Genomic DNA, 26,860 nt, shown 5'->3' on the forward strand with positions numbered 1-26,860 from the left:
CCTTTCCCTTACCTCTGGCAAGGAAGGATGTCCCACGTCCTTTCCGGAACTTCTGCGACCGAAAGGACTGCATCTGGTATTGAGGTGTCTTCTTTTGCTGCGGAGGAACAAAAGGCAGAAACGAGGACTTACCCGCGGTAGCTGTAGAAACCAGGTCTGCGAGGCCTTCACCAAATAAAACCTCCCCCTTATAGGGCAGAGCCTCCATAGCCTTTTTGGAATCAGCATCACCATTCCATTGATGAGTCCACAGTGCCCTCCTAGCCGAGACTGCCATGGCATTGGCCCTCGATCCCAAGAGGCCAATATCTCTCGCAGTATCCTTGAGATAGATCGCAGCGTCCTTGATATGACCCAGTGTCAACAGTACGCTATCCCTATCCAGAGTGTCTATTTCAGATAAGGTATCAGCCCACTTTTCAATAGCGTTACTCACCCATGCCAACGCCACGGCCAACCTGAGCAGCATACCCGTCGTGACATAAATAGACTTCAAGGTAGTTTCCTGGCTACGATCAGCCGGATCCTTAAGGGCTGTCATCTCAGATGACGGCAACGCCACCTTCTTGGACAAACGCGCTAGAGCTTTGTCCACTGTGGGGGTCGACTCCCACCTAAACCTATCCTGGGAAGGAAACGGGTATGACATAGCGATTCTCCTGGGAATCTGCCACCGTTTATCCAGGGTCTCCCAGGCCTTTTCAAAAAGAGCATTCATTTCATGCGAGGAAGGAAACGTTACCTCCGGCTTCTTCCCCTTAAAAATGCTGACCCTTGTGTCAGGGACAGCGGGGTCCTCTGTGATACGTAACACGTCTTTTATTGCCACAATCATGTATTGAATACTCTTAGCCACCTTAGGGTGTAGTTTTGCATTATCATAGTCGACACTGGAGTCAGAGTCCGTGTCGGTATCTGTGTCTGCTATCTGGGTAAATGAACGTTTTTGGGACGCCGAGGGTACCTGAGTGAGTGGGATTACCTCTCCCATGGACTGCCTCCATGCCTGGTTCTGAGCCTCGGATTTATCCAACCTCTTTTGTAACAAAGCCACACTCTTATTAAAAACGCTCCATATCTCCACCCAATCAGCAGTTGGCGGTGCCAACGGAGCCACTCCTTCATTCTGTTCAGACTCCACATGCACCTCCTCCTGGGAAGAGCATTCAGCCTCAGACATGTCGACACCCACGTACCGACACCATTCAACACACTGGGCTATAGGGTCAGACCCACAGCAAGGCCTTTCAAAGGGACAGAGAAAGAGTTTGCCAGCTCACACCCAGCGCCCCACCGGTCAGAAACCTGTAAGCGTTGTTATATATTATAACAATATTAACCAACACCAAATTTGTGCCCCCCACTCGTTTTTTGAGCACCCAGTTACTTGGGTGCAGTGAAGTGCCAGGAGCAGCGTCTCTGCAGCAAGCTGTTGGAGAGAAAATGGCGCTGGTTAGAGCTGGAGGACGAAGCCCCGCCCCCTACATGGCGCACTTCCATCCTGCTATTTTTATGCTGGTGGGGGTCCCTGGAATGGTGCCACCGCACCTTACATTCATGCCAGCCCCTTATATGAGGTACTATTTGCTGCCCAGGGCGCCCCCCCCCTGCGCCCTGCACCCTTGCAGTGCCCTGTGTGTGTGGGAGCAATGTCGCACAGCGCGGCCGCTGCGCGGTACCTCTTCTGCCGCCTTCACGAAGTCTTCTTTGCTTCTAATACTCACCCGTCTTCCGACTTCTGGCTCTGTGAGGGGGATGGCGGCACGGCTCTGGGAGTGAGCTGCAAGGCGATCCAAGCGATCAGACCCTCTGGAGCTAATGGTGTACAGTAGCCTAAGAAGCAGAGCCTTGTACTCACAGAAGTAGGTCTGCTACTCTCCCCTCAGTCCCACGATGCAGGGAGCTTGTTGCCAGCAGTGCTCCCTGAACATAAAAAACCTAACAAAAGTTTATTTTCAGAGAAACTCAGGAGAGCTCCCCTAGTGTGTGACCAGTCTCCTTTGGGCACAGAATCTAACTGAGGTCTGGAAGAGGGGCATAGAGGGAGGAGCCAGTTCACACCCATTTAAAGTCTTAAAGTGCCCATGTCTCCTGCGGAGCCTGTCTATACCCCATGGTCCTTTCGGAGTCCCCAGCATCCTCTAGGACGTAGGAGAAACAGGGCTTATGTGTAAAACATATATAGATTGTAAGCTTGCGAGCAGGGCCTTCATACCTCTATGTCTGTCTGTTTTTACCCAGTTTTGTTCTATTACTGTTGTTCTAATTGTAAAGCGCAACGGAATATGCTGCGCTATATAAGAAACTGTTAATAAATAAATAAATAAAACATTTCCCACACTGAGGGCATGGAAATGGATTCTCACCTGAGTGAATTCTGTGATGTACAACAAGATATGATTTTGTTATGAAACATTTCCCACACTCGGAACATGGAAATGGCCTCTCACCTGTGTCACTTCTCTGATGTGTAATAAGATATGATTTCTTTGTAAAACATTTCCTACGCTCAGAGCAGAGAAATGGCTTCTCACCTGTGTGAGTTCTCCGATGTCTACCAAGAAGTGATTTACTTGTGAAACATTTCCCACACTTAGAACAGGGAAACATGTTATCACCTCTGTGAGCTGTACTGTGTGCAGTATTACTGGAGATATCAGTAGAACATTCCCCATGATTAGAGGGATCAGATGCTATATCTGCACTGTGAGGTACTGGGTGTATATATAGAGTAACGGGATTGTCTCCTGGAGAATCCGGAGTGATGTTATCTTCTATTTCACAATGTGGAGACAATGGCCCTCATTCCGAGTTGTTCGCTCGCTAGCTGCTTTTAGCAGCATTGCACACACTAAGCCGCCGCCCTCTGGGAGTGTATCTTAGTTTAGCAGAATTGCGAACGAAAGATTTGCCAAATTGCGAATAGAAATTTCTTAGCAGTTTCTGAGTAGCTCGACACTTACTCTGCCACTGCGATCAGTTCAGTCAGTTTCGTTCCTGGTTTGACATCACAAACACACCCAGCGTTCGCCCAGACACTCCCCCGTTTCTCCAGCCACTCCCTCGTTTTCCCCAGAAACTGTGAGGGATATAGAGGGCACATAAGGGAGTGTATAGCGGTAGTGCGGGTGAGGGGTACAGACGGCACATTAGGGAGTGTATAGCGGTAGTGCGGGTGAGGGGTACAGACGGCACATAAGGGAGTGTATAGCGGTAGTGTGGGTGACGGGTACAGACGGCACATAAGGGAGTGTATAGCGGTAGTGCAGGTGAGGGGTACAGACGGCACATAAGGGAGTGTATAGCGGTAGTGCGGGTGAGGGGTACAGACGACACATAAGGGAGTGTATAGCGGTAGTGCGGGTGAGGGGTACAGACGGCACATAAGGGAGTGTATAGCAGTAGTGTGGGTGAGAGTTAGAGACGGCACGTAATGGAGTGTATAGCGGTAGTGCGGGTGAGGGGTATAGACGGCACATAAGGGAGTGTATAGCGGTAGTGTGGGTGACGGGTACAGACGGCACATAATGGAGTGTATAGCGGTAGTGTGGGTGACGGGTACAGACGGCACATAAGGGAGTGTATAGCGGTAGTGTGGGTGAGGGGTATAGATGGCACATAAGGGAGTGTATAGCGTTAGTGCGGGTGAGGGGTACAGAGGGCACATTAGGGAGTGTATAGTGGTAGTGTGGGGGAGGGGAATAGACGGCACATAAGGGAGTGTATAGCGGTAGTGCAGGTGAGGGGTACAGACGGCACATAAGGGAGTGTATAGCTGTAGTGCGGCCGAGAGGTAAAGACGGAACATAAGGGAGTGTATAGCGGTAGTGTGGGTGAGAGTTAGAGACGGCACATAAGGGAGTGTATAGCAGTAGTCTGGGTGAGAGTTAGAGACGGCACATAAGGGAGTGTATAGCGGTAGTGTGGGTGAGGGGTACAGACAGCACATAAGGGAGTGTATAGCGGTAGTGTGGGTGAGGGGTACAGACAGCACATAAGGGAGTGTATAGTGGTAGTGCGGGTGAGGGGTACAGATGGCACATAAGGGGGTGTATAGCGGTAGTGCTGGTGAGGGGTACAGACGGCACATAAGGGAGTGTATAGCGGTAGTGCTGGTGAGGGGTACAGACGGCACATAAGGGAGTGTATAGCGGTAGTGCTGGTGAGGGGTACAGACGGCACATAAGGGAGTGTATAGCGGTAGTGCTGGTGAGGGGTACAGACGGCACATAAGGGAGTGTATAGCAGTAGTGTGTGTGAGGGGTACAGACGGCACATAAGGGAGTGTATAGCGGTAGTGCGGGTGAGGGGTACAGACGGCACATAAGGGAGTGTATAGCGGTAGTGTGGGTGAGGGGTACAGACGGCACATAAGGGAGTGTATAGCGGTAGTGCGGGTGAGGGGTACAGACAGCACATAAGGGAGTGTATAGCGGTAGTGCGGGTGAGGGGTACAGACGGCACATAAGGGAGTGCATAGCGGTAGTGCTGGTGAGGGGTACAGACGGCACATAAGGGAGTGTATAGCGGTAGTGCTGGTGAGGGGTACAGACGGCACATAAGGGAGTGTATAGCGGTAGTGTGTGTGAGGGGTACAGACGGCACATAAGGGAGTGTATAGCGGTAGTGCGGGTGAGGGGTACAGACGGCACATACGGGAGTGTATAGCGGTAGTGTGGTGAGGGGTATAGATGGCACATAAGGGAGTGTATAGCGGTAGTGTGGGTGAGGGTACAGACGGCACATAAGGGAGCATATAGCGGTAGTGCGGGTGAGGGGTACAGACGGCACATAAGGGAGTGTATAGCGGTAGTTCGGGTGAAGGGTACAGATGGCACATAAGGGAGTGTATAGTGGTAGTGCGGGTGAGGGGTACAGACGGCACATAAGGGAGTGTATAGCGGTAGTGCGGGTGAGGGGTACAGACGGCACATAAGGGAGTGTATAGCGGTAGTGCGGGTGAGGGGTACAGACGGCACATAAGGGAGTGTATAGCGGTAGTGCGGGTGAGGGGTACAGACGGCACATAAGGGAGTGTATAGCGGTAGTGCGGGTGAGGGGTACAGACGGCACATAAGGGAGTGTATAGCGGTAGTGCGGGTGAGGGGTACAGACGGCACATAAGGGAGTGTATAGCGGTAGTGCGGGTGAGGGGTACAGACGGCACATAAGGGAGTGTATAGCGGTAGTGCGGGTGAGGGGTACAGACGGCACATAAGGGAGTGTATAGCGGTAGTGCGGGTGAGGGGTACAGACGGCACATAAGGGAGTGCATAGCGGTAGTGCTGGTGAGGGGTACAGACGGCACATAAGGGAGTGTATAGCGGTAGTGCTGGTGAGGGGTACAGACGGCACATAAGGGAGTGTATAGCGGTAGTGTGTGTGAGGGGTACAGACGGCACATAAGGGAGTGTATAGCGGTAGTGCGGGTGAGGGGTACAGACGGCACATACGGGAGTGTATAGCGGTAGTGTGGTGAGGGGTATAGATGGCACATAAGGGAGTGTATAGCGGTAGTGTGGGTGAGGGTACAGACGGCACATAAGGGAGCGTATAGCGGTAGTGCGGGTGAGGGGTACAGACGGCACATAAGGGAGTGTATAGCGGTAGTTCGGGTGAAGGGTACAGATGGCACATAAGGGAGTGTATAGTGGTAGTGCGGGTGAGGGGTACAGACGGCACATAAGGGAGTGTATAGCGGTAGTGCGGGTGAGGGGTACAGACGGCACATAAGGGAGTGTATAGCGGTAGTGCGGGTGAGGGGTACAGACGGCACATAAGGGAGTGTATAGCGGTAGTGCGGGTGAGGGGTACAGACGGCACATAAGGGAGTGTATAGCGGTAGTGCGGGTGAGGGGTACAGACGGCACATAAGGGAGTGTATAGCGGTAGTGCGGGTGAGGGGTACAGACGGCACATAAGGGAGTGTATAGCGGTAGTGCGGGTGAGGGGTACAGACGGCACATAAGGGAGTGTATAGCGGTAGTGCGGGTGAGGGGTACAGATGGCACATAAGGGAGTGTATAGCGGTAGTGTGGGTGAGGGGTACAGATGGCACATAAGGGAGTGTATAGCGGTAGTGCGAGTGAGTGGTACAGATGGCACATAAGGGAGTGTATAGCGGTAGTTCGGGTGAGGGGTACAGATGACACATAAGGGAGTGTATAGCGGTAGTGAAGGTGAGGGGTACAGATAGCACATAATGGAGTGTATAGCGGTAGTGCGGGTGAGGGGTATAGACGGCACATAAGGGAGTGTATAGCGGTAGTGTGGGTGACGGGTACAGACGGCACATAAGGGAGTGTATAGCGGTAGTGCGGGTGAGGGGTACAGAAGGCACATAAGGGAGTGTATAGCGGTAGTGTGGGTGACGGGTACAGACGGCACATAAGGGAGTGTATAGCGGTAGTGCGGGTGAGGGGTACAGAAGGCACATAAGGGAGTGTATAGCGGTAGTGCGGGTGAGGGGTACAGACGGCACATAAGGGAGTGTTTAGCGGTAGTCTGGGTGAGGGGTACAGACGGAACATAAGGGAGTGTATAGCGGTAGTGTTGGTGAGGGGTATAGACGGCACATAAGGGAGTGTATAGCGGTAGTGTGGGTGAGGGGTACATACGGCACATAAGGGAGTGTATAGCGGTAGTGCGGATGAGGGGTACAGACGGCACATAAGGGAGTGTATAGCGGTAGTGTGGGTGAGGGGTACAGACGGCACATAAGGGAGTGTATAGCGGTAGTGTGGGTGAGGGGTACAGACGGCACATAAGGGAGTGTATAGCGGTAGTGCGGGTGAGGGGTACAGATAGCACATAATGGAGTGTATAGCAGTAGTGCGGGTGAGGGGTATAGACGGCACATAAGGGAGTGTATAGCGGTAGTGTGGGTGACGGGTACAGACGGCACATAAGGGAGTGTATAGCTGTAGTGCGGGTGAGGGGTACAGACGGCACATAAGGGAGTGTATAGCTGTAGTGTGGGTGAGGGGTATAGACGGCACATAAGGGAGTGTATAGCGGTAGTGTGGGTGAGGGGTACAGACGGCACATAAGGGAGTGTATAGCGGTAGTGCGGGTGAGGGGTACAGATGGCACATGAGGGAGTGTATAGCGGTAGTGCGGGTGAGGGGTACAGACGGCACATAAGGGAGTGTATAGCAGTAGTGCGGGTGAGGGGTACAGACGGCACATAAGGGAGTGTATAGCGGTGGTGCGGGTGATGGGTACAGACGGCACATAAGGGAGTGTATAGCGGTAGTGTGGGTGAGGGGTACAGATGGCACATGAGGGGGTGTATAGCGGTAGTGCGGGTGAGGGGTACAGATGGCACATAAGGGAGTGTATAGCGGTAGTGTGGGTGAGGGGTACAGACGGCACATAAGGGAGTGTATAGTGGTAATGCGGGTGAGGGGTATAGACGGCACATAAGGGAGTGTATAGCGGTAGTGTGGGTGAGGGGTACAGACGGCACATAAGGGAGTGTATAGCGGTAGTGCGGGTGAGGGGTACAGATGGCACATGAGGGAGTGTATAGCGGTAGTGCGGGTGAGGGGTACAGACGGCACATAAGGGAGTGTATAGCGGTAGTGCGGGTGAGGGGTACAGACGGCACATAAGGGAGTGTATAGCGGTGGTGCGGGTGGTGGGTACAGACGGCACATAAGGGAGTGTATAGCGGTAGTGTGGGTGAGGGGTACAGATGGCACATGAGGGGGTGTATAGCGGTAGTGCGGGTGAGGGGTACAGATGGCACATAAGGGAGTGTATAGCGGTAGTGTGGGTGAGGGGTACAGACGGCACATAAGGGAGTGTATAGTGGTAGTGCGGTGAGGGGTACAGACGGCGCATAAGGGAGTGTATAGCGGTAGTGCGGGTGAGGGGTACAGATGGCACATGAGGGGGTGTATAGCGGTAGTGCGGGTGAGGGGTACAGATGGCACATAAGGGAGTGTATAGCGGTAGTGCGGGTGAGGGGTACAGACGGCACATAAGGGAGTGTATAGCGGTAGTGTGGGTGAGGGGTACAGGTGGCACATAAGGGAGTGTATAGCGGTAGTGCGGGTGAGGGGTACAGACTGCACATAAGGGAGTGTATAGCTGTAGTGCGCGCAAGGGGTACAGACGGCACATAAGGGAGTGTATAGCAGTAGTGCGGGTGAGGGGTACAGACGGCACATAAGGGAGTTGTGGCCGGAGGGACCCCAGCCACGAGGAGAATGGCCGCCTGCGGCACTGAAGGGGTTAACCCCTAGTGCCCGGCGCCATTTTAAAAGGACAAAGGGCGCTTGGCGCCAGATTTGAACTGTGTTGGGCGCTAGGCGCCGTGTTGTATAAAATGTTTAAAAACTGTATTTTCTCTGACGTCCTAGTGGATGCTGGGAACTCCGTAAGGACCATGGGGAATAGCGGCTCCGCAGGAGACTGGGCACAAAAGTAAAGCTTTAGGACTACCTGGTGTGCACTGGCTCCTCCCCCTATGACCCTCCTCCAAGCCTCGGTTAGATTTTTGTGCCCGGCCGAGAAGGGTGCACACTAGGGGCTCTCCTGAGCTTCTTAGTGAAAGTTTAGTTTTAGGTTTTTTATTTTCAGTGAGACCTGCTGGCAACAGGCTCACTGCATCGAGGGACTAAGGGGAGAAGAAGCGAACCTACCTAAGTGGTGGTAGCTTGGGCTTCTTAGGCTACTGGACACCATTAGCTCCAGAGGGACCGAACACAGGCCCAGCCTCGGAGCTCGGTCCCAGAGCCGTGCCGCCGGCCCCCTTACAGAGCCAGAAGCAAGAAGAGGTCCGGAAAAATCGGCGGCAGAAGACATCAGTCTTCAACAAGGTAGCGCACAGCACTGCAGCTGTGCGCCATTGTTACTCAGGCACACTTCACACTTCGGTCACTGAGGGTGCAGGGCGCTAGGGGTGGGCACCCTGAGCAGCAATGTAAACACCTTGGCTGGCATAGATACACCACATATAACCCCCAGGGCTATATGGATGTATTTTAACCCCTGCCAGAACTCACCAAAAAGCGTGAGAAAAGGCCGCCGAGAAGGGGGCGGAGCCTATCTCCTCAGCACACGGGCGCCATTTTCCATCACAGCTCCGCTGGAAGGACGTCTCCCTGACTCTCCCCTGCAGTCCTGCACTACAGAAAAGGGTAAAAAAAGAGAGGGGGGCACTAATTTGGCGCAGTTTTGATACTAACAGCAGCTATAAAGGGAAAAGCACATTTTATAGTGGTATTCCTGTCTATATATAGCGCTCTGGTGTGTGCTGGCATACTCTCCCTCTGTCTCCCCAAAGGGCTAGTGAGGTCCTGTCCTCTATCAGAGCATTCCCTGTGTGTGTGTGGTGTGTCGGTACGAATGTGTCGACATGTTTGAGGAGGAAAATGAGATGGAGGCGGAGCAATTGCCTATTATAGAGTTGTCACCCCCTAGGGAGTCGACACCTGAGTGGATGAGCTTATGGAAGGAATTGCGTGACAGTGTCAGCTCTTTACGACAGACAGTTGACGACATGAGACAGCCGGCTACTCAGCTTGTGCCTGTCCAGGGGTCTCAAACGCCATCAGGGGCTTTAAAACGCCCGTTACCTCAAATGGCAGACACAGACACGGATACTGACTCCAGTGTCGATGATGAGGAGACAAACGTGACTTCCACTAGGGCCACACGTTACATGATTGAAGCAATGAAAAATGTATTGCATATCTCTGATAATACAAGTACCACTAAAAAGGGTATTATGTTTGGTGAGAAAAAACTGCCTGTAGTTTTTCCTGTATCCGAGGAATTAAATGAAGTGTGTGATGAGGCGTGGGTTTCCCCCGATAAAAAACTGATAATTCCTAAAAGGTTATTGGCATCGTACCCTTTCCCGCCAGAGGATAGGGCACGTTGGGAAACACCCCCTAGGGTGGATAAAGCGCTCACACGCTTGTCTAAACAGGTAGCACTACCCTCTCCTGATACAGCCGCCCTAAAGGAACCAGCCGATAGAAAGCTGGAGAATATCCTAAAATGTATATACACTCACACGGGTGTTATACTGCGACCAGCAATCGCCTCAGCCTGGATGTGCAGTGCGGGCCTGGCGTGGTCGGATTCCCTGACTGAAAATATTGATACCCTAGATAGGGACAGTATATTACTGACTATAGAGCATTTGAAGGATGCATTTCTATATATGCGTGATGCACAGAGGGATATTTGCCGACTGGCATCAAGAGTTAGCGCGCTGTCCATTTCTGCAAGCGCCGTATTATCAGGCGCAGTCCTTTCGGCCCCATAAGGGCAAGCGGGCAAAAGGTGCCTCATTTCTGCCCCGTGGCAGAGGGAGAGGAAAAAGGCTGCAACAAACAGCCAGTTCCCAGGAACAAAAGCCCTCTCCCGCCTCCGCAAAGTCCTCAGCATGACGCTGGGGCTTTACAAGCGGACTCAGGCACGGTGGGGGCCCGTCTCAAGAAGTTCAGTGCGCAGTGGGCCCACTCGCAAGTGGACCCCTGGATCCTTCATGTGGTATCTCAGGGGTACAAATTGGAATTCGAGACGTCTCCACCTCGCCGTTTTCTAAAGTCTGCTTTACTGACGTCTCCCTCAGACAGGGAGGCAGTATTGGAAGCCATTCACAAGCTATATTCCCAGCAGGTGATAATCAAGGTACCCCTCCTACAACAGGGAAAGGGGTACTATTCCACACTATTTGTGGTACCAAAGCCGGACGGCTCGGTGAGACCAATTTTAAACCTAAAATCCTTGAACACTTACATACAATGGTTCAAATTCAAGATGGAGTCACTCAGAGCAGTGATTGCAAACCTGGAAGAAGAGGACTATATGGTGTCTCTGGACATCAAAGATGCTTACCTACATGTCCCAATTTACCCTTCTCACCAAGGGTACCTCAAGTTTGTGGTACAATCAGTTTCAGACGCTGCCGTTTGGATTGTCCACGGCACCCCGGGTCTTTACCAAGGTAATGGCCGAAATGATGATACTCCTTCGAAGGAAGGGAGTTTTAGTTATCCCTTACTTGGACGATCTCCTGATAAGGGCAAGATCCAGGGAACAGTTGGAAGTCGGAGTAGCACTATCTCAGATAGTGCTGCGCCAGCACGGTTGGATTCTCAATATTCCAAAATCGCAGCTGATCCCGACGACACGACTTCTATTCCTAGGGATGATCCTGGACACAGTCCAGAAAAAGGTGTTTCTCCCGGAGGAGAAAGCCAGGGAGTTATCCGAACTAGTCAGAAATCTCCTAAAACCAGGCCAAGTCTCAGTGCACCAATGCACAAGGGTCCTGGGAAAGATGGTGGCTTCTTACGAAGCAATCCCATTCGGCAGATTCCACGCAAGAACCTTCCAGTGGGATCTGCTAGACAAATGGTCCGGGTCGCATCTTCAGATGCATCAGCGGATAATCTTGTCACCAAGGACAAGGGTGTCTCTCCTGTGGTGGTTGCAGAGTGCTCATCTTCTAGAGGGCCGCAGATTCGGCATTCAGGACTGGGTCCTGGTGACCACGGATGCCAGCCTGAGAGGCTGGGGAGCAGTCACACAGGGAAGAAATTTCCAGGGCTTGTGGTCAAGCCTGGAGACATCACTTCACATAAATATCCTGGAGCTAAGGGCCATCTACAATGCTCTAAGCCTAGCAAGACCTCTGCTTCAAGGTCAGCCGGTGCTGATCCAGTCAGACAACATCACGGCAGTCGCCCACGTAAACAGACAAGAAGCAGGAGGGCAATGGCAGAAGTTGCAAGGATTCTTCGCTGGGCGGAAAATCATGTGATAGCACTGTCAGCAGTGTTCATTCCGGGAGTGGACAACTGGGAAGCAGACTTCCTCAGCAGACACGACCTCCACCCGGGAGAGTGGGGACTTCACCCAGAAGTCTTCCACATGATTGTGAACCGTTGGGAAAAAGCAAAGGTGGACATGATGGCGTCCCGCCTCAACAAAAAACTAGACAGGTATTGCGCCAGGTCAAGGGACCCTCAGGCAATAGCTGTGGACGCTCTGGTAACACCGTGGGTGTACCAGTCAGTGTATGTGTTCCCTCCTCTGCCTCTCATACCCAAGGTACTGAGAATCATAAGAAGGAGAGGAGTAAGGACTATACTCGTGGCTCCGGATTGGCCAAGAAGGACTTGGTACCCGGAACTTCAAGAGATGCTCACAGAGGACCCGTGGCCTCTACCTCTAAGAAGGGACCTGCTCCAGCAGGGACCCTGTCTGTTCCAAGACTTAACGCAGCTGCGTTTGACGGCATGGCGGTTGAACGCCGGATCCTGAAGGAAAAAGGCATTCCGGATGAAGTCATCCCTACCCTGATCAAAGCCAGGAAGGATGTAACCGTACAGCATTATCACCGTATTTGGCGTAAATATGTTGCGTGGTGCGAGGCCAGGAAGGCCCCTACAGAGGAATTTCAACTGGGTCGTTTCCTGCATTTCCTGCAAACAGGACTGTCTATGGGCCTAAAATTAGGGTCCATTAAGGTTCAAATTTCGGCCCTGTCGATTTTCTTCCAGAAAGAACTGGCTTCAGTTCCTGAAGTTCAGACGTTTGTCAAGGGGGTACTGCATATACAGCCTCCTTTTGTGCCTCCAGTGGCACCTTGGGATCTCAATGTAGTTTTGGGGTTCCTAAAATCACATTGGTTTGAACCACTCACCACTGTGGACTTAAAATATCTCACATGGAAAGTGGTAATGCTGTTGGCCCTGGCTTCAGCCAGACGTGTCTCAGAATTGGCGGCTTTATCCTATAAAAGCCCTTACCTAATTTTTCATACGGACAGGGCAGAATTGAGGACTCGTCCTCAATTTCTCCCTAAGGTGGTTTCAGCGTTTCACTTGAACCAGCCTATTGTGGTACCTGCGGCTACTAGGGACTTGGAGGACTCCAAGTTGCTGGACGTAGTCAGGGCCCTGAAAATATATGTTTCCAGGACGGCTGGAGTCAGAAAATCTGACTCGCTGTTTATCCTGTATGCACCCAACAAGCTGGGTGCTCCTGCTTCTAAGCAGACTATTGCTCGTTGGATTTGTAGTACAATTCAGCTTGCACATTCTGTGGCAGGCTTGCCACAGCCAAAATCTGTAAAAGCCCATTCCACAAGGAAGGTGGGCTCATCTTGGGCGGCTGCCCGAGGGGTCTCGGCTTTACAACTTTGCCGAGCAGCTACTTGGTCAGGGGCAAACACGTTTGCTAAATTCTACAAATTTGATACCCTGACTGAGGAGGACCTGGAGTTCTCTCATTCGGTGCTGCAGAGTCATCCGCACTCTCCCGCCCGTTTGGGAGCTTTGGTATAATCCCCATGGTCCTTACGGAGTTCCCAGCATCCACTAGGACGTCAGAGAAAATAAGAATTTACTTACCGATAATTCTATTTCTCGTAGTCCGTAGTGGATGCTGGGCGCCCATCCCAAGTGCGGATTGTCTGCAATACTTGTGCATAGTTATTGTTACAAAAATCGGGTTATTATTGTTGTGAGCCATCTTTTCAGAGGCTCCTCTGTTATCATGCTGTTAACTGGGTTCAGATCACAGGTTGTACGGTGTGATTGGTGTGGCTGGTATGAGTCTTACCCGGGATTCAAAATCCTTCCTTATTGTGTACGCTCGTCCGGGCACAGTATCCTAACTGAGGCTTGGAGGAGGGTCATAGGGGGAGGAGCCAGTGCACACCAGGTAGTCCTAAAGCTTTACTTTTGTGCCCAGTCTCCTGCGGAGCCGCTATTCCCCATGGTCCTTACGGAGTTCCCAGCATCCACTACAGACTACGAGAAATAGAATTATCGGTAAGTAAATTCTTATTTTATATGTGCCGTGGTCCCGGACCGCTCCGGAGACCACGGCAGGGGTGACAGCCCCCGGCGCGCTCAGCAGTGTGTGCGCGCCGGGGGAGAGAGGGAGCCGCTGACCGCCGGAGTCCGGGAGCTCCGCTCCCGGCAGCGGTCAGTGAAGCCCCGGGCGCACCAACCCGGACGGCAAGGGGGGTGCACCGCACACGGGGACCGGGCTAGCCGGCTCCCTAGCGGCGTGGGTGAAATTAGGCTGGCGAGCAGGCTGATGAGCGCTGGGGTCCGGGAGCTACGCTCCCGGCGCCTCAGCACTGCAACAGAGCCAGAGTCACGGCGGCCGGGACAAGTGTCCCGGGCCACCGGGCTTCAGTACAGGGGGGTGCACCGCTGCGTGCGGCGAGGCCACAAAGCGAGTGCCACACTGGGGGGACAGGGAGAGCCAGCTCCCTGGACCCCAGTGGCAGCAGGCAGGCTGGAGGGTGGGGGAAGCCAGCCCCATACCTCCAGCACTGAGAGAGCCCTAGCAGCCAGGCTGCAGGGCTAGGGGAGCCAGAACAGACAGGGTCCTAGCAGCCAGGCTGCAGGACTAGGACAGTATTCCACAAACCAGACATTGTGTAAAATAATAGAAAGTACAGTGTGTTGTAAGGCACTGCAGTGCCTAGGTATGTGGAGCCTGTGCAGGCTCAGAGTGTATTTAAATGTATAAACATGTACAGTGTGATTTAAATGTAATGTATTTAAGGGTAAATTGCACTTACTTGATTGTGTGTCCCAGGAGGGGGGAATCCATGGCTGTGCAGGCTGATGGATTCTCCCAGACCTTTTCCCCAAAAACGGAATGCTTTCCCATCCAGCCTCACATTTCCAAGGGGCACAGGGAGAAAGAGAAGCAGCTCAGCTATGAAACAAGCTGAGTGGTTTCTTGGAGCTCCATGGAGATCACCCGTAGTGGCCTCGAGACCTGGACCGGGGAGCCAGGCTGCCCAGCTCTGGAGCCCAAATCCAGGCTGCAGCCAGTGGGCTAAGTCCCGGGCAGGTTTCTGGAAGTCAGTTTAGGAGGGAAACACTTCCCCCAGCCAGACTGAACGGCACCGGGGAGTATCCTGATTCTCCAAGGTGGGAGAGTCAAAGGAGACCGACCACTCCCCACTGTCCATAAGGAACAATGTTAGATGTGCATGTGACCAAGGCATGCACAGCTCATGGGTAAACATTGATTGGTTGTGCACCACAGGGCGGGCTTACCCCCTGTGGTAAGGGGTCTTGGAGAGGGATAAAAGGAGGGCAGTTGGCCCATAGGAGGGTGTATTGTAACATCTTATTCTGCTGAAAACATCTGATTGTATGCTGTTGCCCCTAGCAATAGGGAGGAGCCTTTTTAAAGGTTATCATTGAGCAAATAAACATCATTGCCTCAAGAAGACTGCTTCATCTTGTGACCAACAGGGTTAGGCCAAACCTAGCCCCGTCCTCCGGCTGTCCAGGGAAGTACCTAGCGTCTCCAAGCTCCGCCTTCCGCCAGCTACCGGTAGAGGCCTAGCAAGTGGCTAGTGGGGATTCGTCAGCACCACACAGCTGTGGTAAGGCAGTGCGTCGGCACATACAGAGCAGAACCGTGGTTCCAAACGCCACGGCAGGTTAGGAGTTTGGTGGTGGCAGCGAGAACCCGCCCACAGCGCAGTGGGTGGAGTCAGTAACAGGCGGTTACTGACGGTAAGCGGGAATCCCCTATGTGGTCAGGCCTCGTGCGGCTTGACCTTCCATTCTGTGCGCAGCCAACGGGACGCGAAAGCGGCGAGTGCTTTCGTACGGTACCGTCCTGTCACAGAAATTGGTGGCATAGTGGTGGGATATTCCCAGGCGGCTTTTCATCACCCGATTGGAGAAGCCGAGTTACTCAGGAGAGGAGTAACTGCAGCGCAGGAGAACGCACAAGATAGCGGAATTCAGCGGAATGTCCAAGGAGGATCTGGAGATCGTATGCCAGGGGAAGGGTGTGGATATCCCTTCCAACGCGTCCAGAAGCGTCATGAAGGCGTCGCTCAGGAGCGTGGAGGAGTCTCATCGGGCGGAGGTGGAAAGCACTGACTGCGTCAGCATTGGAGAGGACGGCCCAACAGTGGACCTTCGTAAGGAGCCGGTGAGATCCACAAGCCCCGCCCCCTTTCACAGCAGCCATGTTTCCCAGCAATCCCTAGCAGGGCCAGGATCCCAACGTCCCAGGGGGGGCAGTACGGATAGCCTAGCAGATCGGCTAGTGGAATTGGGGGAAAGGGCAACGGAGCAAGAGCGCTTGATCATCATCCAGATGTGGCGTGATGAGCGGGCACCACAGGCTGTGGTACCCCAGGAGCCGTTGTCAGCTGTTGTACACAGATCGGGACGCATTCAGTTTGCCAAGTTTGCAGACAGTGATGGGGACATTGATGGACATTTGCAAGTTTTTGAAAGGACTTGTAAACTACACGATTTACCCAAGTCGGAGTGGGTGAGACACCTTGTACCCACTCTGCATGGAGAGGCCTTGGAGGCCTATCGAGGAGTGGCCACGGAGGACTGTGGGAACTATGACGAAGTCGCGAAGGCCCTCCTCCAGCGATTCTTCATCACTCCAGAGTCTTACAGGAAGAAGTTCAGAGACTTGCCCAAGAATCCTAGCAGCACCCATGAGCAGTTCGCCACCCAGCTGCGGCAGTACGTGGTGAAGTGGGTGAAGGATTCGGAAGCCACTACATGGGACGCACTGATCGACCTGATCTGCAGGGAGCAGTTCTACCGCAGGTTGAAGTGAAGGAGTGGGTGCTAGATCGGGAGCCACCCAGCTTAAAAATGGCTGCCCAATTAGCCGACAAATATGTGGCAATTCGGCCACGGGGGCAGAAGCGCCCCGCCAGCAGCCAGCTCCAACAGACTGTACCACCAAGGGGACCACCCTCTTCAGCTCATCAACCCCAAAGACAAGCATCTTCCAAACTGGGTACTCTTGGCCAGCAACCGCACCGCAGCGTCCCTGCAACTGATCAGAGATCATCGGTGCCACGACTGGAGAAGAAGTGCTACGGCTGTGGGAAAATCGGACATCTGAGGATGAACTGTCCTGCATCCCAAGCACCCCAGACTCGTGCCCCAAATCCGAGTGCTGGAGCCCGGATCGCTTGTTTGACGAGAGGAGATGAGCCTACAGAGACTGTTCCCCCTCCAGTCAGTCCGATGGAGTGTGGCGAGAGACAGGTGCACTCTGCGGAGAGAGTCACCTGCATGGCCAAACAGCCCCTACACAACATGTGGAGGCACCTGCAGCCAGTCCACGTGGGACCCCTGCAGGGAGAAGGCCTAAGAGACTCTGGGGCCTCAATCACTGTGGTGAGCCCCCACCTTATAGATCCTGCTGCAGTATTGCAGGGTCGCACTGCCACGGTCACCCTGGCAGAAGGAACAGAGAAAGCAGTTCCCATGGCAAGAGTCTACCTGAACTGGGGAGCTGGACCAGAGTTGCGAGAAGTTGCCGTCATGGATGGTCTCCCAACTGATGTGGTCCTAGGAAATGATCTGGGTGGTGGGATCGTCACTACGTTTGTTGGCGCCATTCCCCGGAGTCAAGTTCCAAACCCACCGTTGACATCAGCTACTCCAGCACAGCCCAGCCCAGAGGAAAAGACTACAGCTGCTAGACAACTGCCAGCACAGCCAACCACAGCTTCAACCAGCCCAGAGGAAAAGATTACAGCGGCTAGATCAGCACATCGACCCCGCATGCCTTTTGCCTCTGGTATGCCCACGTCCACTAGCAACGCAGAGGATGTCGGTTCCAGCTCGTTTGATCCTGTGAGGGTGCCCAATGATGCTCCTGACCCAAGTGGTTTGCCAACTCCGGCGGTGAGTATGAGAAACCACACTGACTTTTCCATGACTGACCCCTACCAGACTGACCCTAGTAGTCCCCACCTAGATCCCCCTGTAGAGTGTCCCAATTTAGGAGAGATTGAGGGCCACAGGCAGGAGTTTAGGGAGGCTCAACTCTCTGACCCATCCCCGAAAGGCATGAGGCGCCACTCTGGCAGCGGCCTTGACAGGGTTGGGGCAGGAAGTTTGACCGGGCGGGAAGGGTTAAGGTACAGGGTAGACAGGAAAGTGGGAGGGGATAGACCAGATAGGGAATGTGTCCAACTGGTCCCCTCAGGGAAAGTTCCTGCGCAACCGGTGTCGGTTGCCAGTGAAACCCCTTTGGACAGTAACCCGGAGACAGAGCTTACCCTGGTCTGGAATGTCGGATGACGCCCAGACCAACTGTAAGGCTGGTGCCATGCGTTGGCAGCTGGGGCACTCCAGCGGTTGTGTTGTCTCTGGGCCTCTGCCCATAGGAGAACCCTTGCAGCAAGTTGCTGTGGACATAGCAGGTCCCCTGCCTGTGCGCAGTAGACCGGGGAAGACACGCAGCCTCCCTGTAGTGGATGCCACACAGGATCCAGAGGCTGGTGGTCTGGCCGCCCTCACTGTGGCACAGGTAGCGGATGAGGAGGAAGGAGTAGGCCTAGGTGACAGGGTAGGTTTCCCGAGTCATAGGTCGACGGAGGAGGATTGGAGGGCAGGTCTGACAGTTAGGGCAGACAGTTGCCAGATAGGTATGACGGAGGTGCAGTGCCTAGGGCACCATGTGGGAGGAGACAGGGGTAGGCCCAAACCAGGGGGGGTGGAGGCAACCAGAGGCTGTCCCCGGCCCACATCACCCAGACTGGTACTGACCTTAGAACCTGTAAGGCCCTACGGACATGTTGTCATTGACTTTAGTCCTGTAGTGAACCCCTTGACAGAGATGGCTAGGAAGGGCATTCCCAAGTCAGTGGACTTTGCACCCGCTTGCGAGTTGGCATTCCAGTCATTGAAGGAGGCTCGGGTACCAGCTCCAGTGCTGATGGCGCACATTCTTGACCAGGACTGTGTGTTACGAACTATTGCGCCACTGCACGGACTGGGAGCAGTACCGAGCCAGAAAGAGCCATATGGGCAGGAGCACCCTGTGGCCTGTTTGAGCAGGAAACTGCTATGGTGGGAGGTGGGGTATGCCACAATTGGGACACCTTGGGTGGCACTTGTTTGTAACCGGCCCCCCACCGTGGTGACTTACCACCTACCTGTTAGGTGGCTGCAACCTACCTTGGGGGAATTGGACAGACTTTTGTGGTGGAGCCTTGAACTTGGACTTCAGGTGGACTATTTGAACATTGTGCACCCACGCAGAGAGGCCCACTACACTATGGATGAACTGTCTAGGCCAGAGCCTACACCCCCCAGGTAGCGTCCCCTTCACCCCAACGGACTGCGGGACCAGGACCCAAATCGTTGGGACATGGGTCCCTGGTTGACCCGCTTGAATGGGGGGGGGGGAGTGTGGCCGGAGGGACCCCAGCCACGAGGAGAATGGCCGCCTGCGGCACTGAAGGGGTTAACCCCTAGTGCCCGGCGCCATTTTAAAAGGACAAAGGGCGCTCGGCGCCAGATTTGAACTGTGTTGGGCGCTAGGCGCCGTGTTGTATAAAATGTTTAAAAACTGTATTTTATATGTGCCGTGGTCCCGGACCGCACCGGAGACCACGGCAGGGAGGACAGCCCCCGGCGCGCTCAGCAGTGTGTGCGCGCCGGGGGAGAGAGGGAGCCGCTGACCGCCGGAGTCCAGGAGCTCTGCTCCCGGCAGCGGTCAGTGAAGCCCCGGGCGCACCAACTGTGTGCGCGCCGGGGAGAAGGGTGAGCGCTGCGGCTGGAAGCTCGGCTCCCGCTGCAGTGCTCTCTGTGTGTGCCGCCGCTGGGGGCCGGGAGCTCTGCTCCCGGCGCCTCAGCCCAGCACGGATGGCCAGCCGCGGCAGCCGGGACGAACGTCCCGGGCTGCCGGGCGGCAAGGGGGGTGCACCGCACACGGGGACCGGGCTAGCCGGCTCCCTAGCGGCGTGGGTGCAATTAGGCTGGCGAGCAGGCTGATGAGCACTGGGGTTCGGGAGCTACGCTCCCGGCGCCTCAGCGCTGCAACAGAACCAGAGTCACGGCGGCCGGGACAAGTGTCCCGGGCCACCGGGCTTCAGTACAGGGGGGTGCGCCGCTGCGTGCGGCGAGGCCACAAAGCGAGTGCCACACTGGGGGGACAGGAAGAGCCAGCTCCCTGGACCCCAGTGGCAGGCAGGCAGGCTGGAGGGTGGGGGAAGCCAGCCCCATACCTCCAGCACTGAGAGAGCCCTAGCAGCCAGGCTGCAGGGCTAGGGGAGCCAGAACAGACAGGGTCCTAGCAGCCAGGCTGCAGGACTAGGACAGTATTCCACAAACCAGACATTGTGTAAAATAATAGAAAGTACAGTGTGTTGTAAGGCACTGCAGTGCCTAGGTATGTGGAGCCTGTGCAGGCTCAGAGTGTATTTAAATGTATAAACATGTACAGTGTGATTTAAATGTAATGTATTTAAGGGTAAATTGCACTTACTTGATTGTGTGTCCCAGGAGGGGGGAATCCATGGCTGTGCAGGCTGATGGATTCTCCCAGACCTTTTCCCCAAAAACGGAATGCTTTCCCATCCAGCCTCACATTTCCAAGGGGCACAGGGAGAAAGAGAAGCAGCTCAGCTATGAAACAAGCTGAGTGGTTTCTTGGAGCTCCATGGAGATCACCCGTAGTGGCCTCGAGACCTGGACCGGGGAGCCAGGCTGCCCAGCTCTGGAGCCCAAATCCAGGCTGCAGCCAGTGGGCTAGGTCCCGGGCAGGTTTCTGGAAGTCAGTTTAGGAGGGAAAACCTTCCCCCAGCCAGACTGAACGGCACCGGGGAGTATCCTGATTCTCCAAGGTGGGAGAGTCAAAGGAGACCGACCACTCCCCACTGTCCATAAGGAACAATGTTAGATGTGCATGTGACCAAGGCATGCACAGCTCATGGGTAAACATTGATTGGTTGTGCACCACAGGGCGGGCTTACCCCCTGTGGTAAGGGGTCTTGGAGAGGGATAAAAGGAGGGCAGTTGGCCCATAGGAGGGTGTATTGTAACATCTTATTCTGCTGAAAACATCTGATTGTATGCTGTTGCCCCTAGCAATAGGGAGGAGCCTTTTTAAAGGTTATCATTGAGCAAATAAACATCATTGCCTCAAGAAGACTGCTTCATCTTGTGACCAACAGGGTTAGGCCAAACCTAGCCCCGTCCTCCGGCTGTCCAGGGAAGTACCTAGCGTCTCCAAGCTCCGCCTTCCGCCAGCTACCGGTAGAGGCCTAGCAAGTGGCTAGTGGGGATTCGTCAGCACCACACAGCTGTGGTAAGGCAGTGCGTCGGCACATACAGAGCAGAACCGTGGTTCCAAACGCCACGGCAGGTTAGGAGTTTGGTGGTGGCAGCGAGAACCCGCCCACAGCGCAGTGGGTGGAGTCAGTAACAGGCGGTTACTGACGGTAAGCGGGAATCCCCTATGTGGTCAGGCTTCGTGCGGCTTGACCTTCCATTCTGTGCGCAGCCAACGGGACGCGAAAGCGGCGAGTGCTTTCGTACGGTACCGTCCTGTCACAGAAATTGGTGGCATAGTGGTGGGATATTCCCAGGCGGCTTTTCATCACCCGATTGGAGAAGCCGAGTTACTCAGGAGAGGAGTAACTGCAGCGCAGGAGAACGCACAAGATGGCGGAATTCAGCGGAATGTCCAAGGAGGATCTGGAGATCGTATGCCAGGGGAAGGGTGTGGACATCCCTTCCAACGCGTCCAGAAGCGTCATGAAGGCGGCGCTCAGGAGCGTGGAGGAGTCTCATCGGGCGGAGGTGGAAAGCACTGACGGCGTCAGCATCGGAGAGGACGGCCCAACAGTGGACCTTCGTAAGGAACCGGTGAGATCCACAAGCCCCGCCCCCTTTCACAGCAGCCATGTTTCCCAGCAATCCCTAGCAGGGCCAGGATCCCAACGTCCCAGGGGGGGCAGTACGGATAGCCTAGCAGATCGGCTAGCGGAATTGGGGGAAAGGGCAACGGAGCAAGAGCGCTTGATCATCATCCAGATGTGGCGTGATGAGCGGGCACCACAGGCTGTGGTACCCCGGGAGCCGTTGTCAGCTGTTGTACACAGATCGGGACGCATTCAGTTTGCCAAGTTTGCAGACAGTGATGGGGACATTGATGGACATTTGCAAGTTTTTGAAAGGACTTGTAAACTACACGATTTACCCAAGTCGGAGTGGGTGAGACACCTTGTACCCACTCTGCATGGAGAGGCCTTGGAGGCCTATCGAGGAGTGGCCACGGAGGACTGTGGGAACTACGACGAAGTCGCGAAGGCCCTCCTCCAGCGATTCTTCATCACTCCAGAGTCTTACAGGAAGAAGTTCAGAGTCTTGCCCAAGAATCCTAGCAGCACCCATGAGCAGTTCGCCACCCAGCTGCGGCAGTACGTGGTGAAGTGGGTGAAGGATTCGGAAGCCACTACATGGGACGCACTGATCGACCTGATCTGCAGGGAGCAGTTCTACCGCAGGTGCGCCCAAGAAGTGAAGGAGTGGGTGCTAGATCGGGAGCCACCCAGCTTAAAAATGGCTGCCCAATTAGCCGACAAATATGTGGCAATTCGGCCACGGGGGCAGAAGCGCCCCGCCAGCAGCCAGCTCCAACAGACTGTACCACCAAGGGGACCACCCTCTTCAGCTCATCAACCCCAAAGACAAGCATCTTCCAACCCGGGTGCTCTTGGCCAGCAACCGCACCGCAGCGTTCCTGCAACTGATCAGAGATCATCGGTGCCACGACTGGAGAAGAAGTGCTACGGCTGTGGGAAAATCGGACATCTGAGGATGAACTGTCCTGCATCCCAAGCACCCCAGACTCGTGCCCCAAATCCGAGTGCTGGAGCCCGGATCGCTTGTTTGACGAGAGGAGATGAGCCTACAGAGACTGTTCCCCCTCCAGTCAGTCCGATGGAGTGTGGCGAGAGACAGGTGCACTCTGCGGAGAGAGTCACCTGCATGGCCAAACAGCCCCTACACAACATGTGGAGGCACCTGCAGCCAGTCCACGTGGGACCCCTGCAGGGAGAAGGCCTAAGAGACTCTGGGGCCTCAATCACTGTGGTGAGCCCCCACCTTATAGATCCTGCTGCAGTATTGCAGGGTCGCACTGCCACGGTCACCCTGGCAGAAGGAACAGAGAAAGCGGTTCCCATGGCAAGAGTCTACCTGGACTGGGGAGCTGGACCAGAGTTGCGAGAAGTTGCCGTCATGGATGGTCTCCCAACTGATGTGGTCCTAGGAAATGATCTGGGTGGTGGGATCGTCACTATGTTTGTTGGCGCCATTCCCCGGAGTCAAGTTCCAAACCCACCGTTGACATCAGCTACTCCAGCACAGCCCAGCCCAGAGGAAAAGACTACAGCTGCTAGACAACTGCCAGCACAGCCAACCACAGCTTCAACCAGCCCAGAGGAAAAGATTACAGCGGCTAGATCAGCACATCGACCCCGCATGCCTTTTGCCTCTGGTATGCCCACGTCCACTAGCAACGCAGAGGATGTCGGTTCCAGCTCGTTTGATCCTGTGGGGGTGCCCAATGATGCTCCTGACCCAAGTGGTTTGCCAACTCCGGCGGTGAGTATGAGAAACCACACTGACTTTTCCATGACTGACCCCTACCAGACTGACCCTAGTAGTCCCCACCTAGATCCCCCTGTAGAGTGTCCCAATTTAGGAGAGATTGAGGGCCACAGGCAGGAGTTTAGGGAGGCTCAACTCTCTGACCCATCCCCGAAAGGCATGAGGCGCCACTCTGGCAGCGGCCTTGACAGGGTTGGGGCAGGAAGTTTGACCGGGCGGGAAGGGTTAAGGTACAGGGTAGACAGGAAAGTGGGAGGGGATAGACCAGATAGGGAATGTGTCCAACTGGTCCCCTCAGGGAAAGTTCCTGCGCAACCGGTGTCGGTTGCCAGTGAAACCCCTTTGGACAGTAACCCGGAGACAGACCGTACCCTGAAGTGCCTGACACAGAGCTTACCCTGGTCTGGAATGTCGGATGACGCCCAGACCAACTGTAAGGCTGGTGCCATGCGTTGGCAGCCGGGGCACTCCAGCGGTTGTGTTGTCTCTGGGCCTCTGCCCATAGGAGAACCCTTGCAGCAAGTTGCTGTGGACATAGCAGGTCCCCTGCCTGTGCGCAGTAGACCGGGGAAGACACACAGCCTCCCTGTAGTGGATGCCACACAGGATCCAGAGGCTGGTGGTCTGGCCGCCCTCACTGTGGCACAGGTAGCGGATGAGGAGGAAGGAGTAGGCCTAGGTGACAGGGTAAGTTTCCCGAGTCATAGGTCGACGGAGGAGGATTGGAGGGCAGGTCTGACAGTTAGGGCAGACAGTTGCCAGATAGGTATGACGGAGGTGCAGTGCCTGGGGCACCATGTGGGAGGAGACAGGGGTAGGCCCAAACCAGGGGGGGTGGAGGCAACCAGAGGCTGTCCCCGGCCCACATCACCCAGACTGGTACTGACCTTAGAACCTGTAAGGCCCTACGGACATGTTGTCATTGACTTTAGTCCTGTAGTGAACCCCTTGACAGAGATGGCTAGGAAGGGCATTCCCAAGTCAGTGGACTTTGCACCCGCTTGCGAGTTGGCATTCCAGTCATTGAAGGAGGCTCGGGTACCCGCTCCAGTGCTGATGGCGCACATTCTTGACCAGGACTGTGTGTTACGAACTATTGCGCCACTGCACGGACTGGGAGCAGTACCGAGCCAGAAAGAGCCATATGGGCAGGAGCACCCTGTGGCCTGTTTGAGCAGGAAACTGCTATGGTGGGAGGTGGGGTATGCCACAATTGGGACACCTTGGGTGGCACTTGTTTGTAACCGGCCCCCACCGTGGTGACTTACCACCTACCTGTTAGGTGGCTGCAACCTACCTTGGGGGAATTGGACAGACTTTTGTGGTGGAGCCTTGAACTTGGACTTCAGGTGGACTATTTGAACATTGTGCACCCACGCAGAGAGGCCCACTACACTATGGATGAACTGTCTAGGCCAGAGCCTACACCCCCCAGGTAGCGTCCCCTTCACCCCAACGGACTGCGGGACCAGGACCCAAATCGTTGGGACATGGGTCCCTGGTTGACCCGCTTGAATGGGGGGGGAGGAGTGTGGCCGGAGGGACCCCAGCCACGAGGAGAATGGCCGCCTGCGGCACTGAAGGGGTTAACCCCTAGTGCCCAGCGCCATTTTAAAAGGACAAAGGGCGCTTGGCGCCAGATTTGAACTGTGTTGGGCGCTAGGCGCCATGTTGTATAAAATGTTTAAAAACTGTATTTTATATGTGCCGTGGTCCCGGACCGCACCGGAGACCACGGCAGGGAGGACAGCCCCCGGCGTGCTCAGCAGTGTGTGCGCGCCGGGGGAGAGAGGGAGCCGCTGACCGCCGGAGTCCGGGAGCTCCGCTCCCGGCAGTGGTCAGTGAAGCCCCGGGCGCACCAACTGTGTGCGCGCCGGGGAGAAGGGTGAGCGCTGCGGCTGGAAGCTCGGCTCCCGCTGCACTGCTCTCTGTGTGTGCCGCCGCTGGGGGCCGGGAGCTCTGCTCCCGGCGCCTCAGCCCAGCACGGGTGGCCAGCCGCGGCAGCCAGGACGAACGTCCCGGGCTGCCGGGCAGCAAGGGGGTGCATCGCACACGGGGACCGGGCTAGCCGGCTCCCTAGCGGCGTGGGTGCAATTAGGCTGGCGAGCAGGCTGATGAGCGCTGGGGTCCGGGAGCTATGCTCCCGGCGCCTCAGCGCTGCAACAGAGCCAGAGTCACGGCGACCGTGGAGGCCCATAGGAGGGTGTATTGTAACATCTTATTCTGCTGAAAACATCTGATTGTATGCTGTTTCCCCTAGCAATAGGGAGGAGCCTTTTTAAAGGTTATCATTGAGCAAATAAACATCATTGCCTCAAGAAGACTGCTTCATCTTGTGACCAACAGGGTAGGGCCAAACCTAGCCCCGTCCTCCGGCTGTCCAGGGAAGTACCTAGCGTCTCCAAGCTCCACCTTCCGCCAGCTACCGGTAGAGGCCTAGCAAGTGGCTAGTGGGGATTCGTCAGCACCACACAGCTGTGCTAAGGCAGTGCGTCGGCACATACAGAGCAGAACCGTGGTTCCAAACGCCACGGCAGGTTAGGAGTTTGGTGGTGGCATCGAGAACCCGCCCACAGCGCAGTGGGTGGAGTCAGTAACAGGCGGTTACTGACGGTAAGCGGGAATCCCCTATGTGGACAGGCCTCGTGCGGCTTGACCTTCCATTCTGTGCGCAGCCAACGGGACGCGAAAGCGGCGAGTGCTTTGTACGGTACCGTCCTGTCACAGGAGTGTATAGCGGTGGTGCGGGTGATGGGTACAGACGGCACATTAGGGAGTATATAGCGGTAGTGTGGGTAAATGGTACAGACGGCACATAAGGGAGTGTATAGCGGTAGTGCGGGTGATGGGTACAGACAGCACATAAGAGAGTGTATAGCGGTAGTGTGGGTGAGGGGTATAGACGGCACCTAAGGGAGTGTATAGCAGTAGTGCGTGTGAGAGGTACATGCGGCACATAAGGGAGTGTATAGCGGTAGTGTGGGTGAGGGGTACAGACGGCACATAAGGGAGTGTATAGCGGTAGTGTGGGTGTGTGGTACAGTCGGCACATAAGGGAGTGTATAGCGGTAGTGTGGATGAGGGGTATAGACGGCACATAAGGGAGTGTATAGCGGTAATGCGTGTGAGAGGTACATGCGGCACATAAGGGAGTGTATAGCGGTAGTGTGGGTGAGTGGTACAGACGGCGCATAAGGGAGTGTATAGCGGTAGTGCGGGTGAGAGGTACATGCGGCACATAAGGGAGTGTATAGCGGTAGTGCGGGTGAGGGGTACAGACAGCACATTAGGGTGTGTATAGCGGTAGTGTGGGTGAGGGGTACAGACGGCACATAAGGGAGTGTATAGCGGTAGTGTGGGTGTGTGGTACAGACGGCACATAAGGGAGTGTATAGCTGTAGTGCGTGTGAGAGGTACATGCGGCACATAAGGGAGTGTATAGCGGTAGTGCGGGT

Source organism: Pseudophryne corroboree, chromosome 3, assembly GCF_028390025.1.
Source record: "Pseudophryne corroboree isolate aPseCor3 chromosome 3, aPseCor3.hap2, whole genome shotgun sequence".
In the NCBI taxonomy this organism is placed as follows: Eukaryota; Metazoa; Chordata; class Amphibia; order Anura; family Myobatrachidae; genus Pseudophryne; species Pseudophryne corroboree.